The sequence below is a fragment of the Dendrobates tinctorius genome, unplaced genomic scaffold, assembly GCF_039654945.1.
Source record: "Dendrobates tinctorius isolate UK_male_01 unplaced genomic scaffold, ASM3965494v1 ptg000016l, whole genome shotgun sequence".
Classification (NCBI taxonomy): Eukaryota; Metazoa; Chordata; class Amphibia; order Anura; family Dendrobatidae; genus Dendrobates; species Dendrobates tinctorius.
In genome coordinates, this window is record NW_027361684.1 from 28,464,065 (window position 1) to 28,491,893 (window position 27,829).

General features: G+C 43.3%; 1 protein-coding gene across 2 annotated transcripts in view; it reads left to right on the forward strand.

The window, feature by feature from the left end:
• Positions 1-27,829, forward strand: part of MNT (MAX network transcriptional repressor) — a 103,464-nt gene that overhangs the window by 19,024 nt on the left and 56,611 nt on the right. The gene's annotated exons all lie outside the window — the stretch shown is intronic.

The following is a 27,829-nucleotide window of genomic DNA, read 5'->3' on the forward strand; positions in this document are numbered from 1 at the left end:
AATTGACAAGTCCGTCCCCTGCTCCAAAACATCGGTCCTGACTGTAACTAGGGCTTATTTTTGGAGTAGGGCTTATGTTTCAAGCATCCTCCAGAAATCCTGTAAAATCATGGTAGGGCTTGTTTTCGGGGTAGGTGTTCGTCTTGAGGAAACACGGTAGTGGAAGATATACTCCACATATAGTGACACAAGTGTCTGCAAATTCTTAGTACAGGTCGCGGTGCACAGCATTTTATATATCAGCGGCAGGTGACGTTGCCTATGTGCCTCTTATGTAAGGGCCATATTTCTCTCATTTAGACTTTTTAAAATTTACTGTGATCCAGCATGAACTGCAATAACTTCTTATCATATCCTATGGCTCCATGGTGTCATATTCAGTATAGTAGTCTACTAACCTCCCTAAATGACATTTCCCTCTCTGTGGGTGGCACCACAATAACACCCAGCAGCAGGCGCGCTGTCTGGGTGTTATGTTTGACACCAATCTCTCCTTCACATCCCATATACAATCTCTTGCCCGCTCTTGCCACTTACACCTAAAGAACATCTCTAGAATCCACCCTTTTCTCACCATGGAAACAGCAAAAACCCTCACTGTAGCATTGATCCACACCCACCTGGATTACTGCAACGCTCTATTAATTGGCCTTCCCGTTACTCGACTATCCCCTCTCCAGTCCATACTTAATGCAGCAGCCAGGGTCATCTATCTGGCTAACCGGTACTCGGACGTGTCCGCTCTTCGCCAGTCCTTACATTGGCTGCCCGTTCATTATAGGATCCAATTCAAAGTACTTGTTCTCACCCACAAAGCTCTCCACAGTGCAGCACCCCCCTACATCTCCTCCCTCATTTTTGTCTATCTGCCTAACCAACCGCTGCACTCTGCAAACGACTTTCGACTAACCTCTGCACTAATCTGTACCTCCTACTCCAAGACTTCTCCCGCGATGCGCCAATCCTCTGGAATGCTCTACCCCAAGAAATAGGACCATCCACAATTTGCATAGTTTCAGGCGCTCCCTCAAAACACATTTGTTCAGAGAGGCCTATCACGTTCCCTAATCAAGGTCATTCTATGTGTAAGTGTGCGTGTGTAGCCCATTCACTATCTCCATCCATCCCTCACTCCCTCAACATGGCTGGACCATCATTGTAAATACAAACCTGTTGTATCTCCCCCACCTCATTGTAGATTGTAAGCTCTCACGAGCAGGGTCGTCTTATTTTGCTTTAATTATTGTATTGTTAACGTTGTTACTTACGACTTGTGTTTTGAAACTGTTAAACTGTAAAACGCTGCGGAATATGTTGGCGCTATATAAAGATTATTATTATTTATTATAGCAAAGGAGTTGTGTCCTTGTGAAAATAACATTTAAAATGAAGGAATACTGCAGTCAGGCAGTCATTTTCTCTGCGACAGCTGGAAGGGTATAAGGAAATGAACTGTCTTGAAGAGATATTTGAAAGGTGAAAGGAAGCTCCTCTTACCCACTAATGGGCTGTGGAGGTCCTCTGACAGTACAGAAGCGGAGGCGCTCACTATGGGAGACTACAGCTATGTATAGAGGCATAAACTTGTGCTGCCACTGACTGCTCCGTGTCTTGCACCTCAACCAGATTAAGTGCGATGAAGTGGTTTAGCACCCGTATGCCATGGCTTTGCGTCTAAGGTGGTGGGATACCCAGAAGGTTCGACATAAACCTTAAATCAGTAATGCCATCCAAAAATTGCAGAAAATAGAGGTTACTGTCCACTTTGACTTCTGTAGACTTGTCATAATGTTGGAACAATAGAGCGTGTCTGAGTTGAGGTCCATTTACACTGCAAAATTATCTTGTACGCTCCTTTCCCAAAACTTGTGCAGTGTAAACAGGCTGCTGCTCACCCGACGAATGAGCAAAACAGTTGTTTGTCAGGTGAAATGAGCTTTTGGTTTGCGCCAAAGATCATTGTTCTCAGCATCAGTTTGTAGTCTGTATTTGTGATTAATATGGTAATGGATAGAATAAGCTTTGTAATTGTCGTAAAAAAAAATAAAAAAAATCAATGATTGTAAAAACTGACCAAACGCCAAAAATCTAATGTAAAACGCTGACATTCAGACTTTTGTGTTTGCATCCGTGAAAAAAAAAAAACTTTTGAAGTCTGAATAAGGCCTAAGGCAAATAATCCTCGTCTGTCTGACCTTTCTGTGACCATTTTGATAACCTGGTAGTAGTTTGAAGTCCTCAGGTCAAGGTCAGTGACCTCTGACAACCTGGTCTAGTATATACTTAGCAGCATGGCACATTGTGTTTACAGTATAGTGACTTTTAAGCCCTTAATGACCAGGACTCAAAGGGCTTTAAAAAAGGAACCTTCATTAGAGTCATCCCTCCTGATCCCTGAGAAGTGAGCCTCAGTCTTGGCTGCACGATTGAAACCAAGTATGTTTTACTCTGAAGTTCTGCAGTGTTTTAGAGAAAACATAGCTTGAAAAGCCGTCCGGGGACTATAGGGAAAAACCTAACCAGTCCCGTCTGGTCTCTGACTGGCTTATAATAATAATAATCTTTATTTTTATATAGCGCTAACATATTCCGTAGCGCTTTACTGTTTGCACCCATTATCATCACTGTCCCCGATGGGGCTCACAATCTAACTTCCCTTTCAGTATGTCTTTGGCTTCTCCCTGCTTCTCTACATTTGATTGCCAGGTCTCTCCTTATGTACACACAATTGGGAGGCCCCCCAAAACATATTACGGTTAAGTTCCCACTATGGGTTTTTGGTGCTGCCAAGTTCCTCTGCCCAAAAAAAACGCAGCATCTTACAGTTCCAGCAAAGTGGACAGATTTATAGAGAGCTCATTCCCACAACTTTTTTTTTCATGTTCTGTATAGTCAAAAAGACTGAGTGTGCAGTAAAGATTATGCACAGAGGGTAACGCTGTAGCGAGCTGCACCATGCCCTCCCATCCTCTCTTGGGACAGGACATCAGATGTTCAAAGAGTAAGAAAAGATAGACTGGTTTAGCAGACCGTGATTCCGTTTTAGAGACAAGTTGTGAAGGATTGGGGAAACCTGGCATACCATGTCACCATTTGTAAGAGTTTTCCCACGAACAAAGTTAATTATATAGTTGATTTTAATCTATGCATCTTGGAATAATATGTCATAGAGAAAATGTGTAAAATCCATAAATACATCTCCGCAGAGGACCCTTATCAAACTCACATTGAACATATGGGGCTATTATAACTGGGGAAGTGAGAAACAGTTGACACTTCAACCTCCATTGAAGTAGGTTCTCCGGCCGTGAACAGGTAATTTGCAACAGGGGATCTGCTGAAACCCAGCCACCAAGTCTAGAATTTGTATACTAGGAGGAAAAGTACAATTTCTGAGGCAAGAGCTTCCTCAGTTTAAACAATCTCAAGACACTCTGGATGAAGTAGTCAGTGATGCATATTGGGGTTTGCATAGATCCAATATTTATGGGAGATATATTTTCGGTGATGTGACGAACAATGCATTCACTCACATCACCGTAAGGCTGGCTTAACCGCTCCAACTTAATATCGGACACATAAATGATGCTATCCATACAATGTTTCACTTCTATAGAAAGTTAAATATGCTAGGAAATATGACCATAGTATCTCCCACTTGGGACCGAAGATATCCTGAAAGTTAGATCTCATAGTCTTCTAAAGATCTAGCACATCCCATAACCAGTCCTCTATATGAGCTCACCAAGGGGAGGTATGTGGGCGTAACTTTGACCTAATGAAAATCAGTTTGTGTTTTTTTTTTTTGTTTTTTTTTTTGTCTTTGGTCAGTTCTGGAGGACAGTACTCCTGTGGTTATGTGTGTTGCTCGAAGGAGTTGCTCTGAGTGCTTTATTCTGCTGATCTCTGAGCCATTTGTGTGACACGTTGTTTAGTACTTTTTCTTATCTCTTTATGTGATTGTAAATACAGTATTGTTTTGTTCCCATTTTGTAAAGTCTTTGTTTATTTTTTATAAACAATTTCTACTTTAATATATAAAATTTAATAGCTCCATACCCCTGAAGCCATACGCTACCCGTCGGGTGTCCAATTGGCCTATGTAAATGATTGGTGGTGGCAACTACCATATATACTGGTGTATAAGTCAAGATTTTCAGCACATTTTTTCATTGTGCAGAAAGCGGGAGGGGGAGTGGCAGGAGCCGGTGGCTCTCACATCATACTCGCCTTCCTCGTGCCATTGCTGCACATCCCTGCGTCTCAGTTGTCCCAGCTTCCGGCAGCTCTTCTGTGTCACGTGGTACTGCTCATTAAGGTAATAAATATGCACGTGTCTCCACTTCCATAGGCGTGGAGTGCATTTTCGTAGGGTGAGTATGATAGAGGAGGACGGGGGAGCACGAAGGAGGAAGGGGAGCCGAGCCATACATACAGTGCTGTGCAAATTAATTGGGACAAAGCATTTTTTTTAAGTAAAATCGTAAGTTGGTTACCAGTCAGTGATTCAAACCAGTTTTAACTGCTTTGAACAGGTGTGAGTGCCTGTTCAAAGCAGTTAAAACTGGTTTGAATTACTGACTGGTAACCAACTTACGATTTTATTTAAAAAAACAAAAACAAATGTTTTGTCCCAATAAATTTGCACAGCAAAGTAGAAGGATGGGACTGGGGGGAGCCGAGCAATGTATAGAAGGATGGGACCGGGCAGCCGAGCCATACATAGAAGGATGGGACTCGGGAGCCACACAGAGTAGGACAGGGATGAGGGGACAATGCATACCCGGCTTATACTCGAGTCAATAAGCTTACCCAGATTTCTGTGGAAAAATTAGGTGCCTCGGCTTATACTTGAGTATATACCGTAGTTTTTTTTGTGGGTTATTAGGATCCTTGGTGGTGACTGTACCGGAGTGTGTGTATATGTATATTCCATGCATTGGAATTGGATGTGTATATACAGTCATATGTAAAAGTTTGGGCACCCCTATTAATGTTAACCTTTTTTCTTTATAACAATTTTGGTTTTTGCAACAGCTATTTCAGTTTCATATATCTAATAACTGATGGACTCAGTTATATTTCTGGATTCAAATGAGGTTTATTGTACTAACAGAAAATGTGCAATCTGCATTTAAACAAAATTTGACCGGTGCAAAAGTATGGGCACCCTTATCATTTTCTTGATTTGAACACTCCTAACTACTTTTTACTGACTTCCTGAAGCACTAAATTGGTTTTGTAACCTCATTGAGCTTTGAACTTCATAGCCAGGTGTATCAAATCATGAGAAAAGGTATTTAAGGTGGCCACTTGCAATTAGTTCTCCTATTTGATTCTCCCATGAAGAGTGGCATCATGGGCTCCTCAAAACAACTCTCAAATGATCTGAAAACAAAGATTATTCAACATAGCTTTTCAGGGGAAGGGTACAAAAAGTTGTCTCAGAGATTTAACCTGTCAGTTTCCACTGTGAGGAACATAGTAAGGAAATGGAAGAACACAGGTACAGTTCTTGTTAAGCCCAGAAGTGGCAGGCCAAGAAAAATATCAGAAAGGCAGAGAAGAGGAATGGTGAGAACAGTCAAGGACAATCCACAGACCACCTCCAAAGACCTGCAGCATCATCTTGCTACAGATGTTGTCACTGTGCATCGGTCAACAATACAGCGCACTTTGCACAAGGAGAAGCTGTATGGGAGAGTGATGCGAAAGAAGCCGTTTCTGCAAGCACGCCACAAACCGAGTCGCCTGAGGTATGCAAAAGCACATTTGGACAAGCCAGTTACATTTTGGAAGAAGGTCCTGTGGACTGATGAAACAAAGATTGAGTTGTTTGGTCATACAAAAAGGCGTTATGCATGCGCTGTATTGTTGACCGATGCACAGTGACACCATCTGCAGCAAGATGATGCTGCAGGTCTTTGGAGGTGGTCTGTGGATTGTCCTTGACTGTTCTCACCATTCTTCTTCTCTGCCTTTCTGATATTTTTCTTGGCCTGCCACTTCTGGGCTTAACAAGAACTGTACCTGTGTTCTTCCATTTCCTTACTATGTTCCTCACAGTGGAAACTGACTGGTTAAATCTCTGAGACAACTTTTTGTATCCTTCCCCTGAAAAGCTATGTTGAATAATCTTTGTTTTCAGATCATTTGAGAGTTGTTTTGAGGAGCCCATGATGCCACTCTTCATAGGAGAACTACTTGCAAGTGGCCACCTTAAATACCTTTTCTCCTGATTTGATACACCTGGCTATGAAGTTCAAAGCTCAATGAGGTTACAAAACCAATTTAGTGCTTCAGGAAGTCAGTAAAAAGTAGTTAGGAGTGTTCAAATCAAGAAAATGATAAGGGTGCCCATACTTTTGCACCGGTCAAATTTTGTTTAAATGCAGATTGCACATTTTCTGTTAGTACAATAAACCTCATTTGAATCCAGAAATATAACTGAGTCCATCAGTTATTAGATATATGAAACTGAAATAGCTGTTGCAAAAACCAAAATTGTTATAAAGAAAAAAGGTTAACATTAATAGGGGTGCCCAAACTTTTACATATGACTGTACTATACAGTCACTGTGAGCTACCCAATATCTGGCCTAGTAGTGAGAACAGATGCAACCTTGTCCATGAATTGTCAGCTTATTGCGTAATTGCCTTGACGATTGGAGGTGGCGGAGTGCTGGTTTGTGAACATCGGGCAATGGCGGGGATATATCTGTGGGATTTCCTGGCTGTTCCCTGACATTATACAAAAGATATTCCAAAAGAGTACAAAACAGTACAGTATTTACAATCACATAAAATGGATAAACAAAAGAAAATGACTAGACCTCATGTTACGGAAATGGCTTTGGTCTTTTAGTAGAGGAGCTCTTCACTTGGAATATGGCACAGTCCTACAGCAAGTTGTATCTCCCAGCACTGAACTATGATAATTCAGAATCTGCTTTTATCAGATAAGTCACACCCACATTCCCACCCTTGGTGATCTCCACTTGAGGCAGGTAGATGGGATGCGGCTAGGTCCCAGAAAATTAGGAAATCCCCAACCTTCAGAGTATATCTGTTCTTGGAGGTCCCAGGCAGGAGATATTAATACCATATTTCCTATCGTGATTTTAACTTTCAATACATAGGAAACATTGCATATACAGTATAACGTTATCCATCTGACTGATATTAATTCGGTGCTGATTGGCAGGTCGCACTGCAATGCAAGGATGTGTTGCGTTTTTACAAAAAAACAAACCATAAGAGTCAGACATCCTTGGCCCAATGTTCCTTTGCAGAAGGGAAACTCATTTACCGAGGTGAGGAAAGTGTCATATCGCAGCCTCTTTGTGTGGATTTCATATCTGCTCTCCATCAGATAGCCTACTTCAGTTACCTGTTCACAGCAGGGGTCATAGCCAAACAGGGGTCAGGTGGAGTGTTCAGAGCGCTACTTTTGAAAGTTATGGTGAAGCCATGTTTCAATCCTCAATATGTGAGTGACAATTTAAATCCCAGGCGCAGAAGTAAAATCGTTGTTTTCACACGAGAACAAATAAAATGGCGTTAACCTGAACTATCCCTGTTTTTGTGGTAAAATTCCCTACCAGACTGATGTGTCGCACACCAATTTTTTTATTTAAGATGGCCACCATGATGGTGACGTTGTCTAATGGGTCTATCCATTCACCCATGACTTGTCTAAAATTGGATCACCCATCTGTGAAAGCATTTCTTGAATGTTTTCCCTACTCATGAGACCCTAAACAGCGTGTTGTTTGTATAGTATTAAATCTGGTAATTTAAAGGGGTAAGGGGTAGTCCACTACTGGACAACCCTTCTTAAAAGCGAAAGCTAAAAAGCCAAAGATATACTTATCTTACCAGATGGGTGCCGCCACTCTGATATTGATGCAGTTTTCCATGGCTGTCACCTAACATTATGTTTGTCATGGGGGAGTAACACAGATTCAGTAGGTAAGTACATATGTATATTTTTTTTGCCCTTATGGCCACTTTCTCAGTTAATCGTCCAGTAGTGGAATAATAATAATACTAATAGTAATCTTTAATAATCTTTATTTCTATATAGCGCTAACATATTCCTCAGCGCTTTACAGTTTGCACACATTATCATCGCTGTCCTCGATGGAGCTCACAAGATTCCCTGTCAGTATGTAGTGGAAAACTTTTAATCAATATAATTTCTCCTGGCTCATTAGATTGGTTAGTTTATCAAATAAATGCGATGAACAAAGAAAATTAAATGGAAAGTATTAAGATGGTGATCCATGGGTGCCTGTTCCAGGCTGTCTGTGATGGCTCCATTCTTAGCATCTTTTATGGGACACTATTGTTTAGCTGAAAAGATTTTTTTTTTTGTCTTTAAGTTTACTGCAATTCTGCAACAATCACACAGCACAATCCACGTGTTACATGCCGGGTTTTGGTGTGCATTGGCAATCTATGAAGATTTGCAGCATGCCCGCAATTGTGCTGGCTTTTTTATATATATACTGTGTGTGTGTGTGTGTGTGTGTGTGTGTGTATATATATGTAAAAAAAAATATATATATATATATATATATATATATATATATATATATATATATATATATATATATATAAATTTTGAAAACTTCGACATCTATTGTACAGTAAATTCCTGTTCCACTTTTTATGCAAAATCTGCACAGAAAATCTCCAGCAAGCTGTATGTGAATTTGACTTTAAACTTCTGAACAGTATTGAATTCTTGATCCAAATTGTTTCTTTTTGGGCATGTTCACAAGTGTTCTTTGTTGAATTTACACAGGTTTGCTGACGGAATCCGCTGCATGTTACAGACAGTTTTGCTGATGTAATCACTTTTGTAGATGTATTCTTTATAGGATTGCGATAGTCTCAGCAGCAGGGTACATCCTGGGGAGCTCTTCTCCGGAGGTCACAAGGTCAAGTCTTGCTTTATCCGCAGCACATTGATTCTTTGCTGGCTCACATGAGCTGAGAACGCTCTGCAGCCTGAGCAGGATCATTCTTCTTAGGACAGGAGTGAACTGAGGACAGTGGTTTCTTTCTTAGCACTTGGGAGGAGAACTGCTGACTAATACTTATACATTGTAAATAACAAGAACCTGAATCTTGTTACTTTAGATCTGCTCTGAACTTCCAGAACGCACAGGAATTGTAATTTTGTCTCTGTATTACCATAGATTGAAATGTAAAGAAAAGATTCATGTATTCTGATCTGCATCTTGGCTCTCCGGGATGAAAGTGTGGAGCCATAATGAACATCTATCACTTATCCACTGCTGGAACCACCACCAGACACTAGATCCAGAGCTACATATGTTACATATGCAATATAATGGCCCCATATAATGCTCCATACATAAAAAAAAACAAAAAAAAACAAAACACCTCTCCCGTTCCCCGCTGCTCTGGTCTGTTCAGCGTCTTTCTGACTCTCTGCACTGCTCAGCAGAGAGGGCGCGCTGTAGTGTGATCATCGCACCCTCTGCACAGAGAGTCCGAAGATGCTGAAGAGACTGGAGCAGCGGGGAATGGGGGGAGGTGAGTATTTTGAAGAGGGCATTGCCAGCACTGGCATCGGGCTCCCCTGACTCACGGGCCCCATGGCGTGACGGTATCCCCAACTGTAATAGGAACCCCTTGTCATCCAGGGCCTCGGCACTCACCAGCTCTGGTGCCAGAGATGGAACCCCAAGTAACCAGACATTTATCATATATCCATGGGTCATACAGTGCCTTGCGAAAGTATTCGGCGCCCTGGAACGTTTCAACCTCCTTGGGATGTTTAAAGTTTTGGAAATCGTTTTGTATCCAAATCCGGCTTTAAACTTCTCCACAACAGTATCACGGACCTGCCTGTTGTGTTTCTTGGTCTTCATGATGGTCTCTGTTCTTCAAACAGAACCCTGAGACTATCCCAGAGCATGTGCATTTATATGGAGACTTGATTACACACAGGTGGATTATATTTATCATCATTAGTCATTTAGGACAACATTGGATCATTCAGAGATCCACAATCAACTTCTGGAGTGAGTTTGCTGCACTGAAAGTAAAGGGGCCGAATAATATTGCACGCCCCACTTTTCAGTTTTTGAATTTCCACAAAAATTTAAAATAACCAATAAATTTCGTTCAACTTCACAGTTGTGTCCCACTTGATGTTGATTTTTCACCAAAAATTTACATTTGGTATCTTTGTTTGAAGCATGATATGTGGGAAAAGGTTGAAAAGATCCAGGGAGCCGAATACTTGCGCAAGGCACTGTATATCCACTGGATAGGTGATAAATGTCTATTGTGATACCACCCCTTTAACCGCTTCCCGACCGCCCACAGTAGTTAAACGTCGGCGCTAGCTGGGCTTTGTGCAGCGCCGACGTTTGTCTACGGTGGGTGGTCTTGCAGCTCTCAGGACCCCCAGGAGGCTGCAAGCGCTGCGATTCCTGTGCAGAGCAGTTGCTCTGACAGGTGGCGGCATCGGGACCTGATTAGATCAGGTCCTAATGGTGTTAACCCTTTGCTATCTTCCAGATACCGCAATCGTGACATTTAGAAGATAGCAGGAGGAGACCCCTGCTATTTTTACCTCTCAGACGCTCCCCCGCAGTCAGATCAGCGTTGCCTGGCAGCCGGAGGTCACGTGAAGTCCTCTGGCTCTGTCAGCTACGGTGGCTTGTTAGGCTCAGCCTGCAGCTGAGTCTAAGGGTACCGTTACACCTAGCGATGCACCAGCGATCCCGACTAGCGATATGACGCGGTCAGGATCGCTGGTTCATCGCTAAGTGGTCGCTAGTGAGCTGCCACACAGGCAGATCTCACCAGCGACATCGCTGGGGACGGGGGTCGCTACTTACCTGTCAGACGCGGCGATCCTGCATCCTCCCGCCCGGCTCCACGCGTCGCTCGTCGGCGCCACAGGAAGCGCCCGACGAGGAATGGTCCAGCAGCTTCTTGCGCGATCAGCGATAACCATCGGGGCAGCCGGTCGGAGGTATCACATGCAGCGATATCGCTAGCAATATCGCTGCAACGTCACAAAATCGGTGACTTTACAGCGATATTGCTAGCGATATCGCAGTGTGTAACGGGGGCTTTACAAGCAACTCCCTCTGCAGCACTGACAGGTCCTCTTGCAATGCAATACATGTGTATTGCATTGTAAGAGACCAGTGATCTGACAAATGAGAATTGAAGTCTCATACAGGGACTAAGTAAAATAGTAAAAAAAAGAAAAAAAATGTTTTAAAAAAAAAAAATCACAAAATTAAAAAAAAAAATAAAAAAAAACAATAAATATTAAACCAATAAATATATATATTTTTAAAAACTAAAAAAGTATACATTTGGTATCGCCGTGTCCGGAAGGAGCCAACCTATAAAATGGTCACACTTGCTCACGCCTTCAGTGCACTTCATAAAAAGAAAAAAAAAAAAAAAAAAAAAAAAGAGGAAAAACCTTTGCTTTTTCATCATGTCGCCACACAAAAAGTAGAATACGATGCGATCAAAAAGTCATATCAAAATAAAAATGGTAGCAATGAAAACGTCATCTTGTCCCGCAAAAAACAAGCCGCCATCCAGCTCCAACAGCGGAAAAATAAAACCGTTATAGCTTTCAGAATAAAGCGATGCAAAAACAATTATTTTTTCTATAAAATAGTTTTTATTGTGCAAAAACAGCAAAACGTAAAAAAAAATATAAATGTGGTATCACTGCAATCGTACTGACCTGAAGAATTAGGCTAAGTGCACATGTACCGGAACTCTCGCGGAAATTACCGCGAGAATTCCGGAGTTCCTGTCCGCGGGAAAATCGCATTTTAAATTCCCGCAATTTTCCCGCGGAAAAACTAGCATTTTGCAAGCGTAATTAGCTTGCAAAATGCTAGCGTTCTCCAAGCGATCTGTAGCATCGCTTGGAAAACTGATTGACAGGTTGGTCAGACTTGTCAAACATAGTGTTTGACGAGTGTGACCAACTTTTTACTACTGAGGCCGCCTATGCGGCCTCAGTAGTAAAAGATAGAATGTAAAAAAAACAAAAAAAAAAAAACGGTGTTATTCTTACCTTCCGACGTCCCGCGCATCCGTTCCCAGTAATCCTTTGCGAAAATGCCCGCGATGACGTCAGTTCTCGCGGGATCGCGACGTCTCGCGGTAATTCGCGATGACGTCGCGCGAATGACCGCGAGAACGGACGTCATCGCGAGCATTTTCGCAAAGGACTACTGGGAACGAGAGCGTGAAGAGAAGCGGGAAGGCTGCGCGGGACGTCGGAGGGTGAGAATAACGATATTTTTTATTTTAAATTCTATTTTTTACAGGGATATGGTACCCAAATCCCGGAGGACAGTCTTCTCTCCTCCGGACCATGGGTACCATCCGCATTTGTTCTGCTTTCCGCATGGTGTGCACAGCCACATGCGGGAAATAAGCGGAACAATGCACTCCTATGGGTGCGGGATCGCCGCGATTCCGCAAATTAATGAGCATGCTGCGGTTTTTACCGCGAAGCGATTCCGCCGCGGTAAAAACCGCAGCATTAGCACAGCATTGCGGAATCCCATAGGAATGCATGGGATACTTATTTTTCGTGTTTTCGCGGCAAAATTGCGCGGTTAAAACCGCCGCGGAAATGCGAAAAAAACGCCACGTGTGAACTCAGCCTAAAGCTGCCTTATTAATGTTACTACTCACAGAACGTCATTAAATAAATTAAAAAATTTTTTTCCAGAATTCCTGGCGTTTGATCATTCTGTCTCCCAAAAATCAGAATAGAAAGCGATCAAAAATTTTGTGCCCGAAAATGGTACCAATAAAAACGTCAGCTTATTCCGCAAAAAAACAAGCTATCACCTGACTCTGTGGGCCAAAATATGGAAAAATTATAGCTCTCAAAATGTGGTGAGGCAAAAACTAGTTTTCGCAATAAAAAGCATTTTTTTAGTGTGAGAGCTGCCAAGCATAAAAACCTGGTATATATCTAGTATCGCTATAATCGCACCGACTCGAAGAATAAAGTCACCTAATCACTAATACCGCACAAGGAACGGCATAAAAAAACTACTTCACAGGCTATTGGTTTTTTTCATTCTGCCTCCCAAAGATCGCAGTAAGGCTTGGCGCACATTTATTCTGCGCTGAGCGCTTACACCAGGGTTTCTGTGTAAATCTCTGATTAGGCACATCAGGGGTTCTCCAAACGCAACATAACTTCCGCTGTCGATTCCAGCCGATTTTGCATTCCAAAAGTCAAATGGTGCTCCTTCCCTTTCAAGCCCTGCCGTGCACCCAAACAGTAGTATTGTCCCACATATAGGGTATCGGCGTGCTCAGGAGAAATTGCTCAACAAATTGTATGGAGCAATTTCTCCTGTTACCCTTATGAAAATGCAAAATATGAAACTAAAACGATTTATTTGTGAAAAATGTTGCTTTTTTTATTTCCACGGCTCTATGTTATAAACTTCTGTGATGCACCTGTGGGTTCAAGGTGCTCAGTACACATCTAGATAAGTTCCCTAAGGGGTCTAGTTTCCAAAATGGGGTCACTTGTTGGGGGTTTCCACTGTTTAGGCATGTCAGGGGCTCTCCAAACGCAACATGGCATCCACTATCGATTCCAGCCAATTTTGCATTCCAAAAGTCAAATGGTGCTCCTTCCCTTTGAAGCCCTGCCGTGCGCCCAAACAGTAGTATTCTCCCACATATGGGGTATTGGCATGCTCAGGAGAAATTGCAAAGCAAAATGTATAGTCCATTTTCTCCTGTTACCTTTGTGAAAGTAAAAAAAAAAAAAAAAAAGGTCTAAAGGAACATTTTTGTGAAAGAAAAGGAAATGTTTCTTTTTTCCCTCCACATTCCATTCATTCATGTGAAGCACCTGAAGGGTTAATAAACTTCTTGAATGTGGTTTTGAGTACCTTGAGGGGTGCAGTTTTTAGAATGGTGTCACTTTTGGGTATTTTCTGTCATATAGGCCCCCCAAACTTCAAATGTGAGGTGGTCCCTAAAAAAAAAAAAGGTTTTGTTAATTTTGTTGTAAAAAATGAGAAATCGCTGGTCAACTTTTAACCCTTATAACTTCCTAACAAAAACAAATTTTGGTTCCAAAATTGTGCTGATGTAAAGTAAACCTGTGGGAAATGTTACTTATTAAGTTTTTTGTGTGCCACATCTCGCTGATTTAGGGGCATAAAAATTCAAAGTTGGAAAATTGCAAAATTTTCTACAGTTTCGCCAAATGTCCATTTTTTTTCACTAATAAACGCAAGTTATATGAAAGAAATGTTACCACTATCATGAAGTACAATATGTCGCGAGAAAACAATTTCAGAATCAGCAGGATCCGTTGAAGCGTTCTAGAGTTACGACCTCATAAAGTGACACTGGTCAGAATTGATAAAATTGGCCCGGTCACGAAGGCAAAAACAGGCTCTGGTGCGAAAGGGTTAAGCACCAGTCATAATATCTAAAAGTGTCATGCTGTGGTCAAAGTTGGATATATGAGTGCCTTATCTGGTTAATTTACAAAACTGTTCGGGTCTCTAAAGGCCCCATTACACGCATCAATGTCCCAGCGATCCCACCAACGATCCGACTTGGATGGGATCACTGGGACATAGTTAGCTGATCGCTGGTGACCTGTCACATAGACAGACCCACCAGCGATCAGGACCAGCGAGCAAGCTGGTATCCAAGGTAAACAGCGGGTATCTAAGAGCCGCGCGGCTCTTAGATACTCGCTGTTTACATTGGAAACCAGCTCCCAGCGTCGCAGATCGTTGGTCTCTTGCTGTCACATGCAGCGATGCGCGCTGGCCAGCGGGAGAACAACGATCAAAAAATGGCCCAGGATGTTCGAGCGCGTTCAGCAATACCCGGCAGGGGGGCCGGTCGCTGATACATGTCACACACAGCGATATCGCTGGCAAGATAGCTGTGGCGTCACAAAATCACCGATCTCGCTGTCGATCTCGCTATGTGTGACGGGGCCTTAAGGCTTGATTCACAGTTTTTTGAGGAGACTTTTGAAGCTGATCTGCTCCAAAATCCATATAAAAAACACTTCAAATACTATTTACAAGCTCCTCCCTTTCACTTCAGTGGTAAACCCACTCTGCTGTTCACATCAAGTTTTTTTTATTTTTAGTTTCCAGTGAGGTTTTGAAAACCTTTCTGAAACAAAAAAATAAGTGATGTCACTTTTTTCGGGCAGATTCTTCTTGGAATCTACTCAATTCCCAACACTAAGTCTGCTAAACTTCATAGAGAACAAAATGCTTCCAAAACCTTTTATAACAGCTTCAAAAATATGTCTCCAAAAAGTCTAAACTACACTACTGATTGCATTTTAAAGATTTTGTCATAGGAAGTCTTTCCCAATTATTGTCCAGTGTGTATTGTCCTTTGTTTTTGTTTGTTTTTTTTTTTTTTTTGTTTTGTTTTTTTTTAGAATTCACTCCAAAGACATACTGATAGGGAATTTAGATTGTGAGCCCCATCGGGGATAGTGATGAAAATGTGTGCAAACTGTAAAGCGCTGCGGAATATGTTAGCGCTATATAAAAATAAAGATTATTATTATTATTATTATTAAAGTGAGAATGAAATGAATTGTTAGAATAAATCTCCTTAAAGGGCCATAAACACGTCATGACCAACGGTTACTTGTCTCTTAACCTGGTGTATGTTGTGATGGTGCTCGGGTAACAGTGATAGCCAGTGGCGTAAGTACAACATTATGGGCCCCGGTGCAAACTTTCAAATGCCCCACCCCTGTGCCAAAATATTTTCTACCCAAATTCACATTTTCCCTATTCATTTCGTACACTATAGCTCTGTTGCAATGTTGTATAGTCTGACCTCAATGGCGTAACTAGAGTATGATGGGCCCTGATGCAAGATTTAGACTGGGCTCCCTGCCATCTTGAATAAAATATATATATTTTACACCCTCCATCCTGGTATATATGTGCCTTATCCTGACCCCATATATTGCCCATTCTGTTATACGTCCCATATCCGGTGCCCCGTCCTGGTATATATGTTTTATATTTGTCCCCCGTTCTGCTGTTGTTCTGTAATGTATAAAAGAAAATAAACCATTATACTCATCTGGGGCTTACGTAGAAGTCATGAGAATCCATATACGAAGTATAATGCACCCCCATAGTCCTCCATATAATATAATGCCCCCTCCATAGTCTTCTATATAATATACCTCACAGTTCATAGTCATTCATGTGGTATAATCAAATGCACCTCCACAGCCATCCATAATCCATAAAGTATAATGCACATCCCATAGTCCTCGATAAAGTATAATGCACCCTATAGTACTTCATAGTAGTAAAATGCACCTCATGGTTCTCCTATAAAGTATTATGCACCCCATGGTACTATATAGTAAGATGCAGCAGCCCCATAGCAGTATAAAATGCAGCATCCCCCCACCCCCCATAGCAGTATAATGCACCCCCGTACTGGTATATTGTGCCCCATACCGCGGCTTTACAAAAAAAAAGTTTTTCCTTACCTGGCCGAACTTCAGCGATGTCCTCACCCACGATTCGGCTGAGGCGTGCAGCGTCGTTCTGGCGTAGGACAGTGACATCATACGTTGGCGATGTGCGCGCTGACGTCAGTTGCCAGCCTGTGATTGGCCGACGCCTGTTAACCGTTGCCGTGCGGGAGGAATCTCCTGCACAGCAACAGATTCTAACTGTGCGTCGGAGGACGCGCAATTAGTTACTGAAGCAGAAGGATCCTGCTGCTGTGACCCTGGGAAACAGAGATGGCCCGCTGCGGGCCCCCTTTGCTCATCGGGCCACAAATGCCAGTAAGGGCAGTAATGCCCTGATGGCCCTGGATGGCAGCATGTATTGTGGCGCGCGCACATACAGTTGAAGCTTTTGCTGGTGTTGGTGTGCCTCTGACCTGCCGGGCCCCTGACCCACCGGGCTCGGTTAAAGTGGTGTCCGCTGCGACCATGGTAGTTACGCCCCTGGTGATAACCCGTGACGCGTACTGGATTCAAAACATTTGTTGTTGCCTCTATTGCTTACATAGGTTTTGACCCCTCAATTTTTTTTTTTACAGGCATTGATTAGATTTGTTTTACCTAGTGTCATGATCCATGCTGGATCATGACAGATAAAAAGCACTAGTAACCTTTTTTTTTTTTTTTCTTGCACTGTGTGGTTTCAGTTCTAGTTTTGCCCCGGTGGCCGTTAAGGTCATTGCACTTGAAGTTTTCTTTGCTTTTGCCTCCGGTGGTCACTGGGATTATAGCAGCCTTTATTTAGCCCCTGATCATTTGACCATTCCCTTTTCCTATATAGGGTCACATGGTCTATGAGCTGGTGTTGGTGATAGTTTGTGTACACGGCTGCCTATGGTTCAGGGAGTGGTGGCGGCATGTTTTTACTGTGGGCAGACTGGTCATGTCCTTAAGGCTTGCCTAATGCGTGCCAAATTATCTGTGTCCTCACAGAAGCTGCATTCCCCTGGTCGTTTGGAGGGAGACGACCAGGGAGTGTATATTTCCTCCATTTTGCCCTCCCAAGGTACTATGTCAGCAGAGGTGTTAGCTGGCGGCGTACCGGAGGTGATAGATTGGCGGGCGAGGGAAGTAGTCAGCTGGGGGTAGTCGTGTGAGTGCTGCTGCCTAGGGACTACGGTCTCTGCCGTCTCTCTTCAACCGACCCCTTTCTCTCCAGTGAGAGCAGCAGATGTGCTGCAGGAGAGTAGGGGCAAGTCTCATCCCTCGCCATTAGCCAACCCTGGGAGGCGCAGACCTTGTGGTGGAGGGGGTTGGAGGGTGGTGTACCCCGTGGTGAATTGTGGGGGTGTGAGTGTGGTGACACAGGGGGATGCCTCTGTTGTCAATCTCAGAAAGAGTTCACCGAATTGTGATAAACTAATGTGTGGCAATAAACGTTCAGGTCCGGACCTGTGTGAACGAGCATGTATGGGTGGCCACCAAAAAGCATCCAGTGGAAGTGTGTTGTGGAGTCTTACCAGCTCGAGTTACCCCCAAACATACACAAATCGTTCCCCAGGTGGGCGCTTCGGAGATGTGTGGTGCCTCCAGAACATACATTGCCAATACCAGCGGTGCTCGTTTGTCATCAACCTGACGTGCAGGTAGTTGCAGGGGTGAACTCTGGATCTGAGCGTCCCCTCTGTAGGTGGTTCCTTGATGAGGAGCGGTCTTGAGGGTCCAGAGGCCCCTCATTAAGGGGAGGGTACTGTCATGATCCACGCTGGATCATGACAGATAAAAAGCACTAGTAACCTTTTTTTTTTTTTTTTTTTTTCTTGCACTGTGTGGTTTCAGTTCTAGTTTTGCCCCCCCCCCCCCGGTGGCCGTTAGGGTCATTGCACTTGATGTTTTCTTTGCTTTGCCTTATGCCCCCGGTGGTCACTGGGATTATAGCAGCCTAAATTTAGCTTCTGATAATTTGACCATTCCCTTTTCCTATATAGGGTCACATGGTCCATGAGCAGGTGTTGGTGATAGCGTCTTTTTGGGATTCCAACTACGGTGATGGGAGCAGCTGGCTGAGGTGTGAAGCCACTGCAGAAACCTGGTGAAGTTAGCAGCTGGCTTGAAGGTTGGAGCCACTGCTGAAACTGGTGTTGAACTCTGGCTGCCAGGTGTCCACAGCAGAGTGAGATGGTGAAGGTGGCAACTGGCTCTGAGGTGTCGAGCCACTGCGAAAAGTTAATCTGGTGATGCACTCTGCTGCCTGGTGCTGCAGCAGAGCAAGATAAGTCTTTTTGTGTTTCCCCTGTTTGTATTTTTCCCTGGTGTGTATTAGTACAGCGGTGGGGCCAGTGCCTGCACCACCCAGCTCCCTAGCAAGGGATAGGTGTAGGGTGTGCTAGGGTGACAGGTATCCTGATCGGCGCCCGGTGTGGAACCGGCCTAGGGATCGTTAGGAGTGGAGGGACACTGACTCAGGGGAGTGCAGGAGGTCTCCACGTCCCCGTTCCCTATCGCAGGGCCCACCGTTGTAACTGTTGCCCCCTTCCCCGTGTCTTGCTGTTTCAGTTACCGGCCTGCGGGTCGCATCACACAGGACGGGTCCACGTGACACCTACTGCAGTTAATCACCATTTGTCAGTTCTTTTTGTTTTTACCTAGTGCTCACTATATTCGTGAATATAGCATACATTCAGCATTATGTGGTTTGTACACGAGACCCTGTCGATGGAAGAACTTGCCAAGGGTAGTTTCATGTTATCTGATGTAGTTCTACAGTTTTACTTCCTTTTAATTTTGTAACAGTTTTTATTGCAGACACCAGTTCCTTTTTTCCTGCTCCTGGAATACTTGAGAATTTCGGACCATGTCTGTGTCATTGAGAGGTTTATAGAGAATGATTATGGGTTACCATTATATTCTGGCAGTATGGTTATGGCGTCACTTATCACTTTAATATGCACCGACTAGTTGCCATCTCCAGATTGTCTTTCATTTTACCACATTGTGACTCCTTTTCCTGAGTGGTAGTAGAACGTCACTAACATCTGTATCCCAATAATGGCCGTCTCCCTCAGCACCGCTGCCATCCTGGCTCTAGACCAGCAACCTGATCCACTGAATTCATATAGGTGCATGGCCAACTTTTTAGCTACAAAATTCTGAAATGTTGGGACCACTAAAAATACATCTTGGATAAAAAAAAGCAAGGTGGGATAGCTAATACTAGAGAAGAGAGAGAGAGGATTCAAAAGATATAAATAAACTGGAGAAGTGGGCAGCAACTAACAGAATCGTTTTAACAGGGAAAAATGGAAAGTACTACATCTGGGCAATAAAAATGAAAAAAGCATATACAGAATGGGAGGAATAGGGCTAAGCAACAGCACATGTGAAAAAGACTTGGGTATACTAATAGATCACAGACTGAATATGAGTCAACAGTGTGATGCAGCAGCAAAAAAGGCAAATGCAATTCTAGGATGTATTAACAGAAGCATACAGTCTAGATCACGTGAAGTCATTATTTCCCTCTACTCCTCTTTGGTCAGACCTCATCTGGAATATTGTGTCCAGTTTTGGGCGCCACATTTTAAAAAAGACATCAACAAACTGGAGAAAGTTCAGAAAAGAGCGAACAGAATGGTGACCGGTCTGCAAACCCTGTCTTATGAGGAAAGGTTGCAGGATTTGGGAATGTTTAGTTTGCAAAAAAGAAGACTGAGAGGAGACTTAATAGCTGTCTACAAATATCTAAAGCGCTGTCACATTGTAGAAGGACCAACTTTATTCTCATTTGCACAAGGAAAGACTAGAAGCAATGGGATGAAACTGAATGGGAAGAGACACAGATTAGATATTAGAAAAAACTTTTTGACAGAGTGATCAATGAGTGGAACAAGCTGCCACGAGAAGTGGTGAGTTCTCCTTCAATGGAAGTCTTCAAACAGAGGCTGGACAGACATCTGACTGGGATGATTTAGCGAATCCTGCTTTGAGTACGGGGTTGGACCAGATGGCCCAGGAGGTCCCTTCCAACTCTATGATTCTATGATTCTAAAACTAAAATGACCCTTCCAGTTTGTTACACCAACAGACGTATTGTATACATTTATTGCCTTTATACATTTCTGCTTATTGATGACCTGTGCCCAGTCTGATGTCGCACATAAATGATCAGTCTGCACTTAGGGATGTGGGGAATAAGCTTAACAATTTTTTTGCATCCGTGCACCAGACTCGAGGAACACATTGTTCATTCATTTCTTCTTTATACGTGATTGTCATGAGTCGTCCTGGGGAGAGGCTTTTCCTCCATACTATCCCAATGAAAATCTACTTTGCAGAAACGTTCCATAGTGCTTAATCTATTTATAACCTTTCTGAGAATTGCAGTGAAGCTTGGAATAACCCAAGGAGACCCAAAACTCTCTCTCTCTCTCTCTCTCTCTCTCTCTCTCTCTCTCTCTCTCTCTCTCTCTCTCTCTCTCTCTCTCTCTCTCTCTATATATATATATATATATATATATATATATATATATATATATATATCTATATATATATATATATATATATATATTATGCTATGCTTATTTCATCTATAGTTTTATAGTGTATATTGCCTTTTTACCACCCACACAGTCAGTATAGTAAACTGCCTCTATACAGCTCCACTGATGATTACGTTTGGCCTTGAACATTCTGAAATCTATACAATTTGCCAAAAAAGCCGTTGGATTGTCACGTTGTGTGGTCTTCATTAGTGCTCCATCAGTTGTAACCACTTGACTTTCCCTTTATACAATGTTAGACCGTGCCAATAGAGAAGGGTGAAAGAGCTGTAAGAAAGAAGACATTTAAAAAACCAAAACCATCTTATGCCCTGTAAAATGCTGCCATCATTAATCGTAAAAGCTGAGCAGGCTTTGTAGCCTTCATACATGGTGACTTTTGAAACAAAACATGATTCAGACGCCTGAGCCATAGACTAATAGACAATAATGGTCCTGGCAGAGTGTGCGCTCTGACGTGCATAATTTTCCGGAGTGTACGCTTACCGGAGGTGGATACTCAGGCGTAGTAGACTTCATCGGAGTGTCGACCTCCAGTTTTATGGCCTCATCGGTGCATATGTCTGAATCCTATTTTGCTAGGGGTTTGGACAGAAGCCTCCGAACGGGTGCGTGAACGCAGTGTCGGAGCACCCGTAACCCTCTGCCACTTTAGCTCTGCCTCTCTGTTGCCTTCCTGGGTTTTATTCTGACATGCAGCAGTGGTAATGTCGGCGCTACAGTCCGTGACCCTTTGGTGCAAAAATGGATTTTTATTTTTTGCGTGGTGTCGTACTTGTTTATGTAATTAGCAAGTAGAGGTCATGCAGCCCCTAAATCAGTGTAGATTGGTAGGTGGGCACTTGTTCAATTCTATGAATTCAGGAAACTCTAAGTCCAATTTATAGGCCTCAATCTACGCAACAAACATTTTAACAAAAGGTTCTCAGTCTAGTGTAATATCCACAGCAAGCAATTATAGCGTCAGACATTTTCAAAGTATAGTCCTAGCACAGGCTTTATTAGTAGGGATCTCTGCGGTAAATAATAGTTACCGATTTCCTTACGGTATGTTTTCTACCCTCCCAACAATCCTTTTATTATGTATACAGACCATGAACCTTTACTTGTGGTGATTTATAAGGGTTAGGAGACCAGTCATTGGCATGAAGAGTGATGGAAACTGACAATCCGCACATTAGGGACTACCTACCTGTAGTAGAAGGAAAGGTTTGCTGAATTAGTCTACTACGTCTGAGTGTCAACCTCCAGTAGGGGTACGTGCCTGAAAATGATGAATGGCAGAGGGCACATTCTCTGTCAGCACCATTATAGTCTATAGCCCCGTCGGTGGAGACGCCCAAACACCATTTTGCAGGGGGTTCTGATGTAAGCCCCGACGGGACCAACAAATGGGTGCCAGAACGCAGTGTGAAAACACCCTTACAGAGATTATCTGCCGAGACAACATGAATGTGATTTGCTAAATACAGGTGCATCTCACAAAATTAGAATATTACCAAAAAGTTAATTTCAGTTCTTCAACACAAAAAGTGAAACTCATATAGAGTCATTACAAATAGTGATCTATTTCAAGTGTTTATTTCTGTTAATGTTGATGATTATGGCTTACAGCCAATGAAAACCTAAAAGTCATTATCTCAGTAAATTAGAATACTTTATAGCACCAGCTTGAAAAATTATTTTAAGATCGAAATGTTGACCTACTGAAATGTATGTTCAGTAAATGCACTCAGTACTTGGTCGGGGTTCCTTCTGCATCAGTTACTGCATCAATGCGACGTGGTATGGAGGCGATCAGTCTGTGGCACTGCTGAGGTGTTATGGAAGCCCAGGTTGCTTTGATAGGAGCCTTCAGCTCGTCTGCGTTGTTGGGCCTGGTGTCTCTCATCTTCTTCTTGACAATACCCCATAGATTCTCTACGGGGTTAAGGTCAGGTGAGTTTGCAAGTCAATCAAGCACAGTGATACTGTTTTTTGCAAACCAGGTATTGGTACTTTTGGCAGTGTGGACAGGTGCCAAGTCCTGCTGGAGAATGAAATTTCCATCTCCAATAAGCTTGCTGGCAGAGGGAAGCATGAAGTGCTCTAAAATTTCCTGGTGGACGGCTGCGCTGACTTTGGTCTTGATAAAACACAGTGGACCTACACCAGCAGATGACATGGCTCCCCAAGCCATCACTGATTGTGGAAACTTCACACTAGACCTCAAGCAGCTTGGATTGTGGCCTCTCCACTCTTCCTCCATGCTCTGGGACCATGATTTCCGAACAACAGTATCACTGTGCTTGCTTGGCCAGGAAACTCCCCTGACCTTTACCCCATAAAGAATCCATGGGGTATTGTCAAGAGGAAGATGAGGGACAACAGACCCAACAATGCAGATGAGCTGAAGGCTGCTATGAACACAACCTGGGCTTCCATAACACCTCAGCAGTGCCACAGGCTGATCGCCTCCATGCCACGCCACATTGATGCAGGAATTGACTTTAAGGCCGGGATCACACATGCGAGGAATACGGCCGAGTCTCGCTTGGTAACACCCGGCACTGCTGTCAGCACACGGGAGCAGAGCGTGCGGCTCCATTTAGTTCTATGCAGCCACACGCTCCGCTCCTGAGTCCCGGCGGCAGTGCCGGGTGTTACCATGTGAGACTCGGCCGTATTTCTCGCATGTGTGATCCCGGCCTAACCCCTTCACTACCAAGGGTGGTTAACTCCCGGGCCAATTTTTACAATTCTGACCACTGTCCCTTTATGAGGTAATAACTCTGAAACGCTTCCATGGATCCCGGTGATTCTGACATTGTTTTCTCGTGACATATTGTACTTCATGTTAGTGGTAAAATTTCATTCAAATAACTTGCGTTTATTTGTGAAAAAAATGGAAATTTGGCGAAAATTTTTAAAATTTCGCAATTTTCCAACTTTGAATTTTTATGCCCTTAAATCACAGAGATATGGCACACAAAAAACTTAATAAATAACATTTCCCACATGTTTACTTTACATCAGCACAATTTTGGAACCAAATTTTTTTTTGTTAGGCAGTTATAAGGGTTAAAAGTTGACCAGCGATTTCTCATTTTTGCAACACCATTTTATTTTTACGGACCACATCACATTTGAAGCCACTTTGAGGGGTCTATATGATAGAAAATACCCAAAAGTGAAACCATTCTAAAAACTGCACCCCTTAAGGTGCTCAAAACCACATTCAAGAAGTTTATTAACCCTTCAGGTGCTTCACAGGAATTTTTTTGAATATTTAAAAAAAAAAATAAAAATGAACATTTAACTTTTTTTCACAAAAAAATAATTCAGGTTCAATTTTTTTTATTTTACCAAGGGTAAAAGGAGAAATTGGACTGGAAAAGTTATTGTGCAATTTGTCCTGAGTACGCTGATACACCATATGTGGGGGGAACCACTGTTTCAGCGCATGGCAGAGCTCAGAATGGAAGGAGCGCCGTTTGACTGACTTTTTCAATGCAAAATTGGCTGGAATTCAGATCGGACGCCATGTCACGTTTGGAGAGCCCCTGATGTACCTAAACAGTGGAAACCCCCCACAAGTGACCCCATTTTGGAAACTAGACCCCCCAAGGAACTTATCTAGATATGTGGTGAGAACTTTGAACCCACAAGGGCTTCACAGAAGTTTATAACGTACAGCGGTGCAATTAAAAAATCATATTTTTTCCACAAAAATGATCTTTTCACCCCCAATTTTTATTTTCCCAAGGGTAACAGGACCCTAAAAGTTATTGTGCAATTTGTCCTGAGTACGCTGATGCACCATATGTGGGTGTAAACGACTATTTGGGCGCATGGCAGAGCTCGGAAGGGAAGCAGCGCCATTTGACTTTTTTGGCTGGAATTGAGATCGGACACCATGTCGCGATTGGAAAACCCCTGATGTACCAAAACAGTGGAAACCCCCCCCACAAGTGACCCCATTTTGGTAACTAGACCCCCCCACGGAACTTATCTAGATGTGTGGTGAGCACTTTGAACCCCCAAGTGCTTCACAGAAGTTTAGAACGCCCGGGCGTGAAAATAAAAAAATCATTTTTTTCCACAAAAATGATATTTTTGCCCCCAACTTTTTATTTTCCTAAGGGTAACAGGAGAAATTGGACCCCAAAAGTTGTTTTGCAATTTGTCCTGAGTAGGCTGATACCCTATATGTGGGGGTAAAACACTGTTTGGGCACATGGCAGAGCTTGGAAGGGAAGGAGCACCATTTGACTTTTTCAACGCAGAATTGGCTGGAATTGAGATCAGACGCCATGTTGCATTTGGAGAGCACCTGATGTGCCCAAACAGTGGAAACCCCCCAATTATAACTCCAACCCTAACCCCAACACACCCCTAACCCTAATCTCAGCCCTAACCCTAGCCCTAACCCTAGCCCTAGCCCTAACCCTAGCCCTAACGGGAAAATGGAAATAAATACATTTTCTTTCAATTTTATTATTTTTCTCTAACTAGGGGGGTGATAACGGGGGGTTTGATTTACTATTTATGGCGGTTTTTATTTTTGGCAGCTGTCGCACGCTAAAAGACGCTTTTTATTGTAAAAATAGTTTTTACATCACCTCATATTGAGAGCTATAATTTTTCCATATTTTGACCCACCGAGTCATGTGAGGTCTTATTTTTTGCGGGACGAGTTGACTTTTTTATTGGCATCATTTTCGGGCACGTGACGTCTTTTGATCGCTTTTTATTCCGATTTTTGGGACGCAGAATGAACAAAAACCAGCTTTTCATGAAATTCTTTTGGGGGGTGCGTTTACACCGTTCCGCCTGCGGTAAAATTGATAAGGCGGTTTTATTCTTCGGGTCAGTACGGTTACAGCGATACCTCATTTAGGTCTTTTTTTATGTTTTGGCGCTTTTATGCAATGAAAACAATTTTATATAAAAAATAATAATTTTTGCATCGCTTTATTCTGCGAGCTATAACTTTTTTATTTTTTTGCGGATGATGCTGTATGGCGGCTCGTTTTTTGCGGGACAAGATTACGTTTTCAGCGGTACCATGGATATTTATATGCGTCTTTTTGATCGCGCGTTATTTCACTTTTTGTTCGGCGGTATGATAATAAATCATTATTTTTTTGCTTCATTTTTTATTTTTATTTAAGGGGTTCACTAAAGGGGTTAACTAATGGACTAATGGGACAGTTTTATAGGGCGGGTCGTTACGGATGCGGCGATGCCAAATATGTGTACTTTTATTTTATTTTTTTTTATTTTTTTTTACTTCCAATAAATGAGTTTATTAGGGAAAATTTTTTTTTTTTTTTTTTTTTTTTTTAATTTAGTTTTTTTTTTTTTTTTTTTTTTTAATTTAGTTTTTTTTTTTTTTGTGTTAAATTATTTTTACACTTTTTTTTTTTTTTTTTTTTTTTATAACTTTATTACATTGTCCCAGGGGGACATACCGTATATACTCGAATATAAGTCGAGATTTTCAGCCCAAAAAATTGGGCTGAAAGTCCCCCTCTCGACTTATATTCGAGTCATATACAAAGGGGTCGGAGGGGGCGGATGTGTCAGGTCATACTTAGGCTGGTTTCACATTAGCGCTTTTTAAGCGCACGCACGGCCGGGGGTCGCTCCGCCCCGGAGCCGGCTCTCTGCCCGGCGTGCCCGCCCCTTGCTTGTAGCGCCGCCTCCTAGCGGACAGCGGCGCCTGCGATCAGCGCACCCTATCTTTAGCATAGGGTGCGCAGATCGTGCGCAGGCCGTGCGCTAGTTGCGCTTTGACCTGCGCTGCGCACTTTTCACGGTGCGCCGTGCGCGCCAAAATCAAACTTTTCGGATTTTGGCGCGCACGGCGCACCGTCAAAAGTGCGCAGCGCAGGTCAAAGCGCAACTAGCGCACGGCCTGCGCACGATCTGCGCACCCTATGCTAAAGATAGGGTACGCCGATCGCAGGCGCCGCTGTCCGCTAGGAGGCGGCGCTACAAGCAAGGGGCGTGCACGCCGGGCAGAGAGCCGGCTCGGGGGCGGAGCTACCCCCGGCCGTGCGTGCGCTTAAAAAGCGCTAATGTGAAACCAGCCTTACCCGTCCTGACGCTGTCTTGAGCCCCCAGCTTCTCCCCGTGCTCTCTCTTCCTGCCTTCAGCGGTCACGTGGTGCCGCTCATTAAAACTCATCAATATGCGCATATTGATGAGTTTTAATGAGCGGCACCACGTGACCGCTGAAGGCAGGAAGAGAGAGCGCGGAGAAGCTGGGGGCTCAAGACAGCGTCAGGACGGGTAAGTACAGCGATACTCACCTGTCCTGCGTCCATGGCTGCTTGCTGCTGTCTGTGTCTGTCATCGTTCAGTGACTTCAGACAGCAGAGGGCGCGGTGACGTGGTTAGTGCGCGCCGCGCCCCCTGCAGTCTGAACGTCACTGACTGATGACGTGCAGATAGCGGTGAGCAGCCATGGACACAGGACAGGTGAGAATCTGACACCCAGCGACGGAGAGGTGAGTATGTCATTTTTTTTATTTTTACATGCAGCAGCAGCAGCGGCAGCACATGGGGGAATAATCTAAGGAGCTTCTTATGGGGGCAGCATATGGGGGAACAATATGGAGCTTCTTGTGGGGGCAGCATATGAGGGAACAATATATGGAGCTTCTTATGGTGGGGCAGCATATGGGGGAATAATCTGGAGCTTCTTATGGGAGCAGCATATGGGGGAATAATCTATGGAGTTTCTTCTGAGGAC